A 17,635-nucleotide genomic window follows, 5' to 3' on the forward strand; every position below is an offset into this window, starting at 1 on the left:
TATTCAGGAAAGATAGGGAAGGTTAAAATAAGGGAGGTGAGGCTGCCAGTATTGCTCAAAATACTATTCCAGAACTAGAAAGGAATGATGTACTTGAGGATTCAAAGAAAGAATCCATTTTGTTAGAATTAAGGAACACTAGAGAAGCTATCTGGAGGAGGGTAAATTTCAGAGTGTTGAAAAGGGACCTGACCCAGTTGAATTCGATCAAAGATTGGCAGGTAATACAGTAAATGCGAAGGCTGCACAATAATCTGAAAGATCCCTTGCAGGCCGCTCGCCAGCTTTTACGTTGTCAATACTGTGCATGTGCAGAAATTCCAAGGGACTGCGCATTAAAAGAAACAAAACATTCGGAACATAGCGCAGCTTACAGGGAACATTGAATGGGAGACCTTCAAAGCGATAGTTTGGGTACAGACTAGACACATTCCCATGAGGAGGAAAGGAAGGGCATCCAAAGCAAGAGGCCCTTGGATGACTAACATGAAACAGAAAAAGGAAGCTTATGGTAAAGTTTGCTTTAATAATTCTGTAGAGAACGAAGCTGAATACGGAAGTACAGAGGAGAACTGAAAAAGAAAATAAGGACAAAGAGAGCATATGAGAATAGCTTAGTGGGTAATTTAAATGGAACCCAAAGATCTTTTATAAACCTAAATAGTAAAGGGGTAGGCAAAGGAAGGATAGGGCTGATTAGGGAGCAAAAAGGATAACTTCTGGAGGCAGATGACATGGCTGAAGTACTAAATGATCACTTTGCACCTGTCTTCACTAAAGAGAATTCCACCAATATCACAATTGAGGAGGTGGTACAGAAATTGGATAGGATAAAAACATACAAGGTTGGCAGTCTTCAAAGTAGAAAAGTCACCTGGCCTGGATGAGATCAATCCTAGATTGCTGAGTGAAGCAAGGGTAGAAATTACGGAGTCCCTGGCTACAATCTTTCAATCCTCCTTAGATATGGAAGTGGTGTCACAGGACTGCATGATCGGAAATGTTACACCCCTGTTCAAAAAGGGGGCAAGAGATAAACCAGGCAAATACAGGCCAATCGACCTAATGTCGGTGGTGGGGAACTTTGAGACATTTATTCGGGACAAAATTCATTGGCACTGGAAAAATCTCGGTTAATAAATGAAAACCAGCACAGATTTTTTAAAGGCAAATTGCATTTGACTAACTTTGATGAAGATGAGAGTAGTGTGGCTGATGTGTATATGGACTTTCAAAAAGAGTTTGATAAAGTACCACATAATAGACTTGTGAGCAAAATTGAAGCCCATGGGATCAAAGGGGTAGTGGCTGCATGGATATGCAATTGACTAAGGAACTGAAAGCAGAGAGTAGCAGTGTACGGTTGTTTTTTGGATTGGAGAGAAATGTGCAGTGGTGTTCCCCCAGGAGCTGGTGTTGGGACCTCTGCTCTTTTTGATATGTCATCATCATAGGCAGTCCCTCGAAACGAGGATGACTTGCTTCCACACCGAAAAGGGATGAATTCACCGGTGTTTCAATGAAGGACCTAATATTCCGGATCCCAAACTACACCTTGAAGGATGGAAGATGCCTGTGCGTGGATTTTTTTTAACGTGTGGTGGCCGTTGCACACCAGCCACCACACGAGCTTGACAGAGCTAGGTCTTGGTCCAGTGTCAAAGATTAAGCAAGACGACTGGAGACCAGCTCTGCTGCACGGGCCTAGTGCACACACTTATCGCAGTATGGGCTGGTCCATGCTGCCCCTGGGCCTTCGCCTCTTCCGGGCCCCGAACTCTCGCCTCTCCTGGGCCCAGATCACATCCCTCTACGAACTCTTGCTGCTCCTTCACCCCGACCTCGCCGCTCCTGCTGTACCTGCCCGCACTGCAGTCAGCCGTCGCCCTCCTGCAGCAGCACGCCCTTCTGCAGCAGCACGTGCTGCTCCCTGCAGTGGTATGCCGCCGCATGCTGCTCCCTCTAATGGCCCCGGCTTGCTGATGGTCTTGCAGGCCGGGACCGCGCCGGGCCACTGCATGCTGCTCCCTCTAATGGCCCAGCCCTGCTGATATGTATTAATGACGTGGACTTGGGTATACAGGGCATAATTTTAAAGTTTGCGAATGACATGAAACTCGGAAATTTAGTGAACGGCGAGGAAGATAGTAACAGACTTCAGGAAGACAGACTGGTAAAATGAACAGACACATGGCAGGTGAAATTTAATGCAGAGAAGTGTGAAGTGTTTCATTTTTGTAGGAAGAATAAGAACAATCAATATAAACTATAAATAGTGCAGTTTTAAAGGTGGGTGCAGGAAGAGCGATCTGGGGGTGTATGCACACACATCTTTGAAGGTGGCAGGACAACTTGAGAAGCCTGTTATAAAAATAAATAAATAACATACAGGATCCTTGGCTTTATAAATAGATACATAGAATACAAAAGCAAGCAAGTTATGCTAAAGCTTTATGAAACACTAGTTGGGTCCCAGCTGGAGTATTGTGGCCAATTCTGGGCACCACACTTCAGGAAAGATATCAAGTCCTTGGAGAGGGTGGGGAGGAACTTTACTAGAATGGTACCAGGGATGAAAGACTTAAATTACACGGATAAACGACATAAACTGGAGTTGTTTGCTTTAGGGCAGAGAAGGCTATGGGGAGATTTGATAGAGATGTTCAAAATCTTGTAAGGGTTTTGATAAATAAGGAGAAACTGTTTCTAGTGGCAGATGGTTTGGTAACCAGAGGACAGAGGTGACAAGAGGAAACATTTTACGCAGAGAGTTATGATCTGAAATGCAGTGCCTGAAAATGTAATGCAAGCAGATTCAGCAATCATTTTTCAAAAGGGAATTCATATATACTTGAAAAGGAAAAAATTTGCGGTCTATGGGGAAAGAGCAGGGAAGTGAAACTAATTGGATAGCTCTTTCAAAGAGCCGACATAGGCAAGATGGGCTTAACGACCTCCTTCTGTGCTGTATCATTCTATGAACAGCAAGATTTGGTCACTTTTTGGACTGCTCTTCTGCAGTATTGTAGAAGATTTGTTTGGCCGAGACTTGCATCTGACTGGCATGATGTAAAGATAATCCTGTAAAGGTGTAAGAGTGTGAAAATACCAATGCAGAGACATGTGGTTATTTACTACAAAGAATAAGAAATTAATAATATATGGAATGCTGTGGACTTGAATGCTTCAGAAAGATTTGATTCTGGTGTTTACGTGGCTGACTTTCATGATTTTTGTAACTCAATCCCTACATGTGCATCTCATTTCGAGGAATAGATTATTTCCCACTGAAAACAGCTAAAAGCATCCATCAGACTTGCTTCAATGCAGCTAGACATCTTTTAACATGATTTCTACAGTCCTTTTTTTTTAGAGCTAGTTAGTGCTTTATTGCTCTCTTTCATTGTTAACCCAAGTGGCATTTTGGAAAATGTTGAGGACTGTTCCTGTTCTGCTTAAAAAGCAAATAACCAAGGAATTTTGCTATTTTAATTGGTTTACATTTTTATTAGTGTGGGTTTGTGTAATAAAATAAATCACACATTTCTGTAGCTTAAACTATTTTCTTCAATATTTAATTTTGTTTCCCTAATTCAGGTTCTGGACTCTACCAGATCTATGTAATAAGATTTTGGTGAAATTACTTCAGAACTTGTGCTTATTTTAAATATATAACTACTTAGGAATTCATTGCTTACACATTAAGTGTAACAGCAAAATTTCATGGCCCAGGTTTTTGTTTTAACGCGAGTGCAGCAATTTTCATGTTTAAAGTTTGTTAATGTTACAGTTGCATTTTTGTACCTTTCCAAAAATGTAGAAATTTAATAGATTGCTTGATTTAATTTTAGCTGAAAAACAATTTTGTGATGTCTATAATGACGATGATGGCTAGTACAAAAGGGTTACTCAGTCATTGAGTCCATCACATTTGCACAACACCAGCTAAATTCTACATCATAATTTCTGTTGAAGCTGCACCAGCACTAAATTGGCACATGCAATTACAAATGACAATTGTTGATTCATTATTTTCCAAAATGCTGTCAAATATCGATGACCAGTGTTGCATAGAATAGATACATGGCATATTCTTATTATAGTTCAACCGTGCCTGTATAGCCATGAACATGTTAACAATTAAACTTGGTGAAACTCCCAAGTAGCGTAATTACCTTTTGTAAACGGATAATTATATAGAATTGCTATATAGAAAAGATCATGAACAGATCACTTTTTTTATATAGTTCTAATTTTGGAATGTAGGGAAGAATTACAGTGCATGTTAACTTTCAAGCCTCAGTCATTCTTTTATAAGAGAGTGTACAAGGAAGCATGAATTTTCTTCTCTGGGAGGAGGGAGTCGAGACAGGAATTTCAGGTGGAACCTGGTCACGTCGTGATTGTGACCTATTTAAACTGCCCTTTAAATTTTGATGGGTGCTATGGGTGGATCTTCAATATCAGTTTCTGCATCAAGAGGCATGTCTCAGGTAGCCACAGACTTCCCCCAGGAAATGTTGTCCTTTGCATCCTCCTTAGATCCAAGCAGACCTCTGGTCAGCTCATTGAGACATGTTTTAAAAAGTCCCCAAAGCTGTACTAGGGACAAGTAATTGATCCTAGAAGGTATTTATTATATTCCCAAAGAAGCATGTTTTCCCCATTAGAAACAGAAGATCTGGATAGGAGTCTTTAGGGCCGCCCCTTCCCCCACTGGAGCAGCATGGCATTTCTGTGATCTTCACACTGGCAGTTTGGTGGGTGCAGCTGATGCACCAGTACCAGCCAATAAAGTGATGCCCATCCCTGGGTTTTGGGTTGAATCCCCTGCTTCGTGCAAAGGTGAACAGGGTTCCACTCTACTGCACTGGTGCCGGCAGAGTGGGCTCTCAAGAATTTAATTCATCAATTTAACACAGCAAAACATTCCACGGTGTTTCACAGGTAACTGTCAAGCCCAAGCAAGAATAAACGAGACCTTTGTGGTGATTAAGGTGGTAGGACTTACAGCAAAGTGGGTGGATTTAGGGGAGACTTCCAGAATGTGAGGGCAAGATGTTTGAAGGCTCTGTCATCAGAAGAGCCAAGGAGGGGTAAACACGGTAGACCAGAGTTGGAAGAAAGGAAGCAAGCTATCAGTGGGAATGTAAAACTGGAAGTTGTTTGGCAGAACATGGCTTTTGTAGATGAGCCCAGAGGTTTTGAAATGATGTGTACCGGGGGCTGGGTACAAAGAACCAATGGTGCTGGCTAAGTAAAGTGATAGGTGAATGGGACTTTATGTAAGTTGGGATGCAAACATTGGAGGCAAGTGTGGGCTGAATTTAGTATTTCAGAGATAGAAATAAGTAGTCCTTTTTCTTTTTAAAGCCTTGCAATAATGAGATTTCATTGCTAAAGTTCATTACAATTTAAAAGCTTGTCTCGTAGTGTTGTGAATCATAGAATAGGATCATAGAGTGGTTACAGCATGGAAGGCCATTCAACTCGTCTCGCCCATGCCGGCTCTCCACAAGAGCACCTCAGCTAGTCCCCTGCCTTTTCCCTGTAGCCATGCAAATTTTTTTCCTTCAGGTACTTACTTATCCAACTCCCTTTTGAAAGCAGTGATTGAGTCTGCCTCCACCACCCTTTCAGGCAGTGCATTCCAGATCCTAACCACTCGCTGCGTTAAAAGGTTTTTCCTTGTGTCCCCTTTGGTTCTTCCAATCACCTTAAATCTGTGTCCTCTGGTTCTTGACTCTTCTGCCAATAGGAACAGCTTCTCTCAATCTTCTCTGTCCAGACCCCTCATGATTTTGAACACCTCGATCAAATCTCCTCTCGACCTCTCTGCTCGAAGGAGAACAACCCCAGCTTCTCTAGTTTATCGATGTAACTAAAGTACCTCATCCCTGGAATCATTGTTGTAAATGTTTTCTGCACCCTCTCCAAGGCCCAGAATTGGACATTCCAGTTGAGGCCAAACCAGTGTTTTATACAAGTTCATAATTTCCATGCTTTTGTACTCCTATGCCTCTATTCCTGAAGCGCAGGATCCCATAAGCTTTTTTAACCGCTTTCTCAACCTGCCCTGCCACCTTCAATGATTTGTGCACATATGCCCCAAGGTGTCTATGTTCATGCACCAGCTTTCGGATTGTACTCTAGTTTATATTTCCTCTCATTCTTTCAACCAAAATGTAGCACTTTGCACTTTTTTGCGTTAAATTTAATCTGCCACATTCCACCAGCCTGTCTTTTGCCCTCTTGAAGTCTTACCATTTTCCTCCTCACTGTTGATTATACTTCCAAGTTTTGTTCCACCTGCAAATTTTGAAATTGTGCTCTGTACACCCACATCCAAGTCATTACTATATATCAAGAAAAGCACCGACCCTTGGGATCACTCTATACCTTCCTCTAGTCTGAAAAACTACCATTCACCACTCTTGTTTCCTGTCACTTAGCCATTTTCTTATCCATTCTGCCACTGTCCCTTTTATTCCATGGACTTCGACTTTTCTGGCAAGCCTATTATGTGACACTTTGTCTGAGACCTTTTGGAAAACCATGTACACTACGTCAATTGCATTACCCTAATCAACCCTCTCTGTTACCGCATCAAAAAACTCGATCAAGTTGGTTAAACACGATTTGCCTTTAACAAATCCGTGCTGGCTTTCCTTAATTAATCCATACTTGTCCAAGTGACTGCTAATTTTGTTCCTGATTATTGTTTCTAAAAGCTTCCCCACTACCGATGTTAAACTGACCGGCCTATAATCGCTGGGTTTATCTTTATACCCTTTTTGGGTGTAACATTTGCAATTCTCCAGTCTTGTTTCTAAAGAGGATTGGAAAATTATGGCCAGTATCTCAACGATTTCTTCCTTCACTTCCCTCAGCGTCCTGGGATGCATCCCATCTGGTCCCCCTGGTGACTTGAAGGACAATCAGCCTTTCTAGTTCCTTGTCTTTATCAATTCTTATCCCATCCAGTATGTCCTCTACCTCCTCCCTTGCTATGTCTATGGCAGCATCATCTTCCTTGATGAAGATAGATGCAAAGTATTCATTTAATACCTCAGCCATGCCCTCTGTCTCCATGTGTAGCTTTTTTTTGGTCCCTAATCGGCCCCACCCCTCCTCTTACTCCCATTTATTATTTATATGCCTATCGAAGACATCTGGATTACCTTTTATGTTAGCTGCCATTCTATTCTCATGCCTTCTCATTGCTCCACTTATTTTCTTTTTCACTTCTCCCCTGATCCTTTCTATATTCAGCCTGATTCTCCGATGTATTCTCGACCTGACATTTGTTCTACACGTTATTCTTCTGCTTCATCTTACTCTCTCTCTTTCATCATCCACGGAGCTCTGACTTTAGTTGCCCTACCTTTCCCCTTAGTGGGAATGTACCTCGACTGTACCCAAACTATTTCCTCTTTAAAGGCAGCTCATTGCTCCACTACAGTTTTGTCTGTCAATCTTTGATTCCAATTTACCTGACCCAGGTTTGTTGTCATCCCACTGAAATTCACCTTCCTCCAGTGATCTATTTTTGCTCTAGATTGCTTCCTATCCTTTTCCATAGCTAATCTAAACCTTATGATACTATGATCACTGTTCCCTGAATGTTCACCTACTGACACTTGCTCCACTTGACCTATCTCATTCTCCAGATCCAGAAATGCCACCTTCCTCATTGGGCTGGAAACAAACTGATCAAGAAAGTTTTCCTGAACGCACTTCAGGAATTCTTCCCCGTCTCTGCACTTTACACTATAATCCCAGTCTATATTAGGATAGTTGAAGTCCCCCATTATCACTACTCTATATAGTTCTTGCACCTCTAATTCCTCTGCAGATTTGTTCCTCCATAATTTGCCCACTAGTTGGTGGCCTATAGAATACGCTCAGTCGTGTAATGGCACCTCTATTATTTCTTAACTCTTAACCAAATAGATTTGGTCCTTGACCCCTCCAGGACATCCTCTCTCTCCAGCACTGTAATATTCTCCTTTAGCAATGCTGCCATCCCACCTCTTTCCTTCCCTATCTTTCCTGAACACCCTATATTCAGGAATATTTAATATCAATACCTGCTCTTTTTTGAGCCAGGTCTCTGTTATTGCCAAGGCATCATATTCCCATGTGGCTATTTGCGCCTGCAGCTCACCAACCCTGTTTACTATGCTTTGTGCGTTCACATACATACACTGTAAAACCTATCTTGGACCATCCTTTGTTCTCTCTGACCCCACCTAATACCTTACTATTTCTTGCTTTAGTACTATCCGTCACCCCCAATCCTTTGTGCCCTTTGTTTCTCCTTTCTAATGCTACATCCTGGTGCCCAACCCCTGTCAACTTAGTTTAAACCCTCCCCAACAGCACTAGCAAAACTTCCCGTGAGGATATTGGTACCGGCTCTGTTGAGGTGGAACCCGTCCGCCCTGTACAGGTCCCACCTTCCCCAGAACCGGCCCCAATGCCCGAAGAATCTGAAGCCCTCCCTCCTGCACTAGCTGATGTATCCTCATATTTCTATACATGCGCATGACACTGGGAGTAATTGAGATTACTACCTTTTGAGGTCCTGCTTTTTATTCATCTTCCTAGCTCTCTAAAATCTGCTTGCAGGACCTCATTCCTCTTTCTAACTATGTTGTTGGCACCAATATAGACCACAACCTCTGGTTGGTCACCCTATTCCTTCAATGTTCTGCAGCTGCCCAGTGACATCCTTAACCCTCACCCCAGGGAGGCAACATACCATCCTGGAGTCACGTCTGCGACCGCAGAAACGCCTGTCTGCTTTACTAACTATCGAATCTCCTACTATTACTGCTTTCCCTGTCTTTCTCCTCGCCCCCACCCCTGTACAGCTGAGACACCCGTGGTGACATGGCTCTGGCTGTACGCCCCAGAGGAATCATCGCCCTCAGCAGTACTCCGAACAGAATACTGGTTGGAGAGCGAAATGCATTTAGGACTCCAGCACTACCTACCTGGTCCACCTCTTCTATCTGGCAGTCACCCATTCCCTCTCTGCCTCCGCACTCTTTATCTGCGGGGTGACCACCTCCTGGAACGTGCTATTCACGAAGTTCTCAGTCTTATCAATAGTTGGCCACATCTATAAATTACAGATCAGGAATGGCTTGCGCCATTCCCAGAGAGAGCAGACAGGCAGCCACTGGATTGCGAAGATGTGAGCAAGAGCATCATGAGTTGACAGCCTCTCCAATTTTCCCTTTGATCCTGTGAGGAAACACTCTGCCCAGGCCGTTCTCTACGGACTCAGCTGAGATTGGCATCTCGCATTGTAGAGAATTGTGTGACCTCCATAGTTTGCAGTGTTGACATACTGGCATACAGTTGAATCCCAACTCATTAAAACTACTGACTCCAATTCTAATATTGTGCAGAAGCCCATATTTGCAGTGTCTTTTCGTTTTCTGAAATGTAATTTTCTTTTTCTTGAACATTTACAGGTTTTTTTTTCCATTGGACTACAAGCTGCTGCCATGGATTTATTTGTGCTACTGAATTTAGAATACATGGACTTCATTTGTAAGGATGGCAAATCAAGAGAGAGGACCTTACCGAAGCCTATTAAAACATTTTGTTGAATTCCTTTCACTCCATTTCTGTTGGCCATCGTTTAAAAGTTGAGTTGTGTTGTCTTTTAACTTGATGTTTTGTCTGTATGCATGTCATTTTCAGTATAATACTAGCAAGTGGTTTGCTCTTAAATATAAGCACAATGTGCTGTACGCTGCAAAACCACAGAGTACATTTTGTAGTCACTTTGAGAACAGACTCTGGTCTGCTGCAGACTGTCTACAACCTCCTGTCTTCACCTTTATGGCAACGAAGATATTTGTATATTATGTATACACTAGTATAGTGATTGTGTGTAATTAAAATCAGCTGTTGTTTAGTTTACTGATTAAAACTATCCTGTGCAGCATTTTGTGTTTATTTCATGATGATTTTAAAACAAATTGCAAGAATTGTCCTCAAAAGATGAAATTAGGTTTAAATTGTACAACTACAGGAGATTTCTATTTCCATGAATACCTATGTTTGGTCATAAATTTTCGAAATTGCATTTGAATTTTTTATCTGCTGTATTCTACCAGTGTAATCTTTTTCTAAATAAATGGATAGTTTTCTCAGTCACTCATATGTTGTAGTGAGGGTTTTGCTCATTCTTTGGGTATTGTGTTTTTGAATTTAAAGTTACTTATTTTACTATTGGCACATTCAGAGAAGATAGACATAAAATAAAAGCCATCCAGACTGCTTCAAAGTTTCAGTTTTTTTTCTAAGTACGTTTAGGCATACTGTCAAAATAATTGGAATGTCAGCTTTATTTATAGACCTGAAAGAACTACATTTTTGTTTTTGAAAGGCTCTTGGATGCCAATAAGAATCTGTTTATATAAGGATAGCCTTCAGGCACTTTTTATATTACCGAATTGTTTCCTATCTGGGAAGAGCAACTTCCATGCATAGTTCTCTACATTTTACTTGGTTAGATGCTGGTTGCACAGAGCTCCATTGTGTGATGTGGAGACTCTGTTTCAGTGGAAATGTAAGGGACTGGCTTCTGTTGATTAATTCACTGAAACTGGCTTGTATAATTCAACACTACATTTGAAGACCCAGTTCTTACAATGCCATCTGTACCCTGAGTGTCAGGGGTATTATAGTTAAAAAGAGAGACTTGTGCAGCTCCCATTGATTGCTTCTATAATATGAAAGCATGTTCCAACAAAAGCTTTACCTTGGGCTTAATTCCAGTTAGCTACCAGTGCTTTTTAGTGTAGGCCCATCACTTCTGGGTCTGCTTTCTCAGCATGTTTATATTAAAGCATGAATGTAACAGAAAACTTTGAAATAATCTGTGTATTGGATATTCAAGAGTTGTAGGTGTCAAGTTCTCTTCCCTGAATGACCTCAGTGAACCAGTTGGCTTTTAACAAGTTTGGCAGTTTCTCTGATGAGCATCTGGTGCAAGCCCAAAGATCACCAGGTTTTACAATTTACCACGGTGAGATTTTAACTCACAACCTCTTTGTTCATCGAATAGCATAACCAGTAAGCTACCATACCCACATGAAAAATTGAGCCTAATTTTATGGTCAAGCAGCGAACGAAGAGCAACAGCCATTCGTTTCACTTGCATTTGTCCATAGACCTTCTATGTGCTTTTGCACTGGAAGTTCAAGTCAGCCGGCCATCTATAGAGCATCTTGTACCTGTTTGGAAAGGGCAAGCAACTGTGTGTATTCTTAACCAGTCAGATTGAAGAATCGTTAATGAGCAGTGCAGAATCTGAACCAGGAAGTGTAAGTTAGAATATTGAATTCAATGCCAAATTAAGTACAGAAAACAAAATAAAGAGGGAAAGAAAGATTTTGATTAAGAGAAAGAGATGAGACAAAGAAAAAGCAAACGTAAGTTTATTTATTCTTTTTAACTCTCCAACAATAATTAAAAGCTAATCAAATGAGACTCCATGCTTGTATAAGTGAATTTTCAGTGCCACAGAGGTTGTTTAGCAATAATTAAGACTTACCACACAGTTAAAAGGGTACTTGCACTGAAATGGACAGGCCCTAACTTTTTCTGGCCAGTTTAGTTCACATCTATGAGGTAAGTATAGCAACTTCACACCGTTTAATGTATTTGAGTCAGACAGTAAGATGCTGTTGTCGCTCAGCTTTTGGAGGAGCAGGGCATCTCTGACACAAACCTGATTCCTGCTTTTAACTGCGCTTGTATGGTCGCTGGAAGTTGCAGTCCTATTTCCATGTAAATAACTGAGCACTATTAGCCTCGCTCTTGTATCTGCTGCAAAATCTGGCCCATTATCTTTTTTGAAGTAGTTTAGTCAATGTCCTTTTGGGCAATTGTGCTTTCCTCTGGAATGCTTGGCTTCTCTGGGAACGTGTGGTCATTATCTTCAACCATTGTCATCTTGTCCTAGCTTAAGTAACTGCCCTTCTGTTGTCTTTATTGCCTATTGTTACTTCCCCTTGGCATTCAGACACTTGCGATATAAACTAATAGTTGTGAAATACTTTACAAATGTTATTTCTGTTTGATTAAGCACTGCATTTCTTAATTTTCCAACTTTTACACGTAACATCCTCATTTTGCTTTTGAATAACTGCTTCAACCTTCTGAATTAGGGGTGCACCTTTTATTTTACTAAGATCCCATTTATAGGAGGGGAACATCAGTGACTTGTCGAGAAAGTTAATTCTATCTCATGGCTCTCTTCCAGTGTGTTTAAATAGTTTCTGGCATGTGTGCCTATGACAGCCAGATATCAATTAGTTCAGCAAACTCCTTTCCTTTTTGGTAGTGGCCAGGTCATTCATGATGAGGACACTGGGGGCATGATTCCAATTATTCAAGTCTTTTTGCAAGACGCATAGTACGTCAGTCCACTGGATGACGATTTTGAGGGCTCTGAGCAGGCACCAGTCTCCAATGAAACATTCTTATAATCACAGTATGTCGAACTTCCTTGACACAGCTTTGCAGAATTCGAGGATAAAGCCTTTTTTGTTTTTTGTAGAATATCTGTGGTTTATAATGACCAGAGTTTACACCATCCTTAAAGACGGTACAATTGCAGAAGAAGCTAATTGTTTAACGCCAGATGGATTTGAACAACAACAACTTGTATTTATATAGCGCCTTTAACGTAGTGGAAAACCCCACGGCACTTCACAGGAGTATTAAGATAAAAATTTGACACCGAGCCGCATAAGTAGAAATTAGCGCAGGTGACCAAAAGCTTGGCCAAAGAGGTAAGTTTTAAGGAACGTTTTGAAGGAGGAAAGAGAGACAGAGGTTTAGGCAGCAGAGTTTTGGATCACCTCTATGTAGGGTAGAATGGGAAGCCAGCTAGGAGTGCTTTGGACTAGCCAAGTCTCGAGGTAACAAAGGCATGGATGAGGGCTTCAGCGGCGGATGAGCTGAGGCAAGAGCGGGGATGAGCAATGTTACGGAGGTGGAAATAGGCGGTCTTAGTTATGCTGCGGATATGTGGTCGAAAGCTCAGTTCAGGGTCAAATATCACACCAAGGTTGCGAACAGTCTGGTTCAGCCTCATAAAGGAGTTGGGGAGAGGGATGGAGACAGTGGTTAGGGAATGGAGTTTGGGCGGAGACTGATAATGGCTTCGGTCTTCCCAATATTCAATTGTAGAACAATTCTGCTCATCCAGAACTCGATGTTGGATAAGCAATCTGACAACTTAGAGACCGTGGAGAGGTCGAGAGAAGTGGTAGTGAGCCAGAGCTGGGTGTCATCAGTGTACATGTGGAAGCTGACGCTGTGTTTGCGGATGATGTCGCCAAGGGGCAACATGCAGATGAGAAATGGGAGGGGGCTAAGGATCGATCCTTGGGGGACACCAGAGGTAACGATGTGGGGATGGGAAGAGAAGCCATTGCCGGTGATTCTCTGGCTATGATTAGATAGATAAGAATGGAGCCAGGCAAGTACAGTCCTACCCAGCTGGATGATGGTGGCGAGGCATTGGCAAAGGATAGAGGGGTTGCTTTGAGCTCATCTAATAAGGTTCTTTGGTAGTGATTACAGGTTTTAGATTAATTTTAGCACTAGTATAGGCATCAGCGATGCAAGATAAGAGAACCCCTAACCTTTGGAACTGGTTTTTGGATGTATTTATTGCTTTCTTTTGTGAAGCCAATAGATGTGTGGTATTTCTTCAGTACATAACATAAGAAATAGGAGTAGACTATACAGCCCCTCGAGCTTGCTCCGCCATTTAATACGATCATGGCTGATCATGGACTCGGGTCCACTTCCCTGCCCGCTCTCCATAACCCCTTATTCCCTTATCATTCCCTTATTATTTCTGTCTTAAATTTATTCAATGTCCCAGCTTCCACAGCTTTCTTGAGGCAGCAAATTTCACAGATCCACAACCCTCAGTGAAGAAATTTCTCCTCATCTCAGTTTTAAATGGGCGGCCCCTTATTCTAAGATCGTGCCCTCTAGTTCTAGTCTCCCCTATCAGTAGAAACATCCTCTCTGCATCCACCATGTCAAACCCCCTCATCATCTTAAACGTTTCAATAAGATCACCTCTCATTCTTCTGAATTCCAATGAGTAGAAGCCCAACCTACTCAACCTTTCCTCATAAGTCAACCCCCTCATCTCTGGAATCAACCTTGTGAACCTTCTGAACAGCCTCCAAAGCAAGTATATCCTTTTGTAAATATGGAAACCAAAACTGCACGCAGTATTCCAGGTGTGGTCTCACCAATACCCTGTACAACTGTTGCAAGACCTTCCTGCTTTTATACTCCATCCCCTTTGCAGTAAAGGCCAAGATTGCATTGGCCTTCCTGATTACTTGCTGTACCTGCATACTATCCTTTTGTGTTCCATGCACAAGTACCCCCAGATCCCGCTGTACTGCAGCACTTTGCAATCTTTCTCCATTTAAATAATAACTTGCTCTTTAATTTTTTCAGTAGTGTCCCCCCTGCTGATAATCCAAAGGCTGCTCTCAGAATTTGCACTAGCTGCAGTACAACTCAAAGCAAAGCGTGTATTGAAGTTACCTAGCCAGTCCATTGGTTCTCCTGGGTACTTGTAATGTTTCCCACATTACAACAATGACTGCACTTCAGAAGTACTTCATTGGTTGTAAAGCCCTTTGAGACGTCTGGTGGTCGTGAAAGGCGCTATATAAATCCAAGTCTTCTAAAAATTTGTTTAGAATCTTTTTTAGTGGAGCACCTCTCGTGTTAACATTAACATTAAAATTAGCTACTGGAAGAGCAGAGTTCTGCATGTGCATCAATGCATGCATGCAGGGAGATATGTTGCACCTCAGTGATGGTTAGAATGTGGTCACTCTGTATATTAAGGGCATGCCAACTTCCCATTGTAGACAGTAATTACCAGTCTTCATTTCAGCAGCTGCAGAATAACTAGTCTAAAAGTAGCAATCCATCCAAAAGTACATCTCTGGAGTGAAAATAAAAAGTATCGTCACATTTTTAAACATGCAAGCATCATAAGCATTACTGTTAATTATGGATGTTAATGTCAACATGTTCAATAGGAAAATAATCTAGCAAAGAAAGCAATTTGGTTACACTTGTAATGAGTAGACAATTCCAAAGTAAAATGTGTTGATGAAAGACATAATACTTCACAAATTGTGCCTTGAGTGGAAGCTCAAAGTGGCATAATTAATAGTATAACATAGGCAACCAATGGAAATTATAAATGATATTAATTTAGCAAGTATTTACTACAGGATTTACTCCTTAGACCTCTGCAATACAATAACCTAACTAAACAGATGAATACTATAAATGATAGGAAATATAAGGTAAAACAGTAAATCTCTGTTCGGCAGTCCCTCGGAGTCAAGGATGACTTGCTTCCACACTAAAAATGAGTTCTACAGCCTCTGTCGTAGATGGGGCAGATGGTGGTTCAAGGAATTGGTGGGTGGGGTGCTTGGGTTGCCGTGCGCTCCTTCTGCTGTCTCTGCTTGGATTCAGCTTGCTCTCGGCAAAAAGACTCGAGATGGTTGGCGCCTTCCCGGATGCTTTTCTTCCACTTTGAGCGGTCTTGGGCCAGGGATTCCTAGGTGTCGGTGGTGATGTTGCACTTTTTCAGCAAGGCTTTGAGGGTGTCTATGAAGCGTTTCCTCTGCCCACCTGGGGCTCACTTACCGTGTTGAAGCTTCAAGTTAGAGTGCTTGTTTTGGGAATCTTGTGTCAGGCATACCGGACAATGTAGCTCGTCCAACGGAGCTGAGCGAGGGTGGTCAGTGCTTCGATGCTGGGAATGTTGGCCTGAGTTAGAACACTGACAATAGATTTGCAGGATCTTGCGGAAGTAGCGTTGGTGGTACTTCTCCAGTGTTTTGAGGTGCCTGCTGTACATAGTCCATGTCTCTGAACCATATAGGAGAGCGGGTATCACGACTGCTCTGTAGACCATGAGCTTGGTGCTGGATTTGAGGTCCTGGTCTTCAAACACTCTTCCTCAGGTGACTAAAGGCTACACTGGCACACTGAAGGCAGTGTTAGACAATGGAAAATGGAGGTGGCGGAGGTTGAACAGTTTCTCGTTTGTTCTGTAAATTGGCTCCATTCCAGCGGGGAGCTTACTGAGGGTGAGATGGAGCACTGCAGCAAGGAAGATCGAGAAGAGCATTGGTGCAATGACACAGCCTTGCTTGTCCCTGGTCTGAAGGTGAATTGGGTCTGTTGGATCCATTGGTCAGGATCATGGCTTGCACGTCATTGTGAAGCAGGCGAAGGATGGTGACAAACCTTTGAAGGCAGCTGAATTTGAGGAGGACGCTTCTTAATCCCTCACGGTTGACAGTGTCAAAGGTCTTTGTGAGGTCAAAGAAGGCCATGTACAGGGGTTGGTGCTATTCCCTGCATTTCTCTTGGATTTGCCGCGTGGTGAAGATCATGTCCATTGTGGCCCTTAGTGGGCAGAATCCACATTGCATCTCTGGGAGGAACTCTTCAGCTACAGGGAGAAGGCAAATGAGGAGGATTCTTGCCATGGCTTTCCCTGTGGCAGACAGCAGGGAAACTCTTTGGTAATTACCACAATTGGACTTGTAGGCCTTTCTTGAAGATGGTCATGATTACAACGTTTCTCAGATTCCCTGGCATACTCTCCTCCTTCCAAATAAGAGCAATGAGATCGTGGATTTGCACCAAAATACTTCTCTGCCATGTTTTAGTGCTTCGGCGGGGATTCCGTTTGTCCCCGAGGCCTTGTTGTTCTTCAGTTGTCGGATGGCCTTTTCTACCTCATGCCGGGCTGGTGGTGTGCTGAGATGGTGACGGGTATCATGGAAACATAGAAAAAAGGTGCAGGAGAAGGCCATTCGGCCTTCGAACCTTCACCACCATTCAATATGATCATGGCTGATCATTCACCTCAGTACCACCTTCCTGCTTTCTCTCCATACCCCTTGATCCCATTAGTCGTAAGGGCCACATCTAACTCCCTCTTGAATATATCCAATGAATTGGCATCAACAACTCTCTGCGGTCGGGAATTCCATAGGTTAACAACTCCCCGACTGAAGATGTTTCTCCTTATCTCAGTCCTAAATGGCTTACCCCTTATCCTTAGACTATGTTAGAAGACAGAAACTGTACACAATATTCAAGGTGTGGCCTCACCAAGGCCCTGTACAACTGCAGTAAGACCTCCCTGCTCCTATACACAAATCCTCTCGCTATGAAAGCCAACATGTCATTTGCTGCCTTCACCGCCTGCTGTACTTGCATGCCAACTTTCAATGACTGATGTACCATGACACCCAGGTCTCGTTGCACCTCCCCTTTTCCTAAGCTGTCACCATTCAGATAATAATCTGCCTTCCTGTTTTTGCCACCGAAGTGGATAACCTCACATTTATTTACATTATACTGCATCTGCCATGCATTTGCCCATTCACCTAACCTGTCCAAGTCACCCTGCAGCCTCTTAGCATCCTCCTCACAGCTCGCACTGCCACCCAGCTTAGTGTCATCTGCAAACTTGGAGATATTACATTCCTTCGTTTAAATAATTGATGTATATTGTAAATAGCTG

The 17,635-nt window shown here is 42.4% G+C and overlaps 1 protein-coding gene across 1 annotated transcript in view; it reads left to right on the forward strand.

The window, feature by feature from the left end:
• Positions 1 to 10,152, forward strand: part of thoc2 (THO complex 2) — a 150,225-nt gene extending 140,073 nt beyond the window's left edge. The window contains exon 39 of the mRNA XM_070882709.1: positions 9,486 to 10,152. The gene's annotated coding sequence lies outside the window, so the exon portion shown is untranslated. The remainder of the gene's footprint in view (positions 1 to 9,485) is intronic.
• Positions 10,153 to 17,635: the final 7,483 nt, after the last annotated feature.

The sequence above is a fragment of the Pristiophorus japonicus genome, chromosome 6 (genome assembly GCF_044704955.1).
Source record: "Pristiophorus japonicus isolate sPriJap1 chromosome 6, sPriJap1.hap1, whole genome shotgun sequence".
Lineage (NCBI taxonomy): Eukaryota > Metazoa > Chordata > Chondrichthyes > Pristiophoridae > Pristiophorus > Pristiophorus japonicus.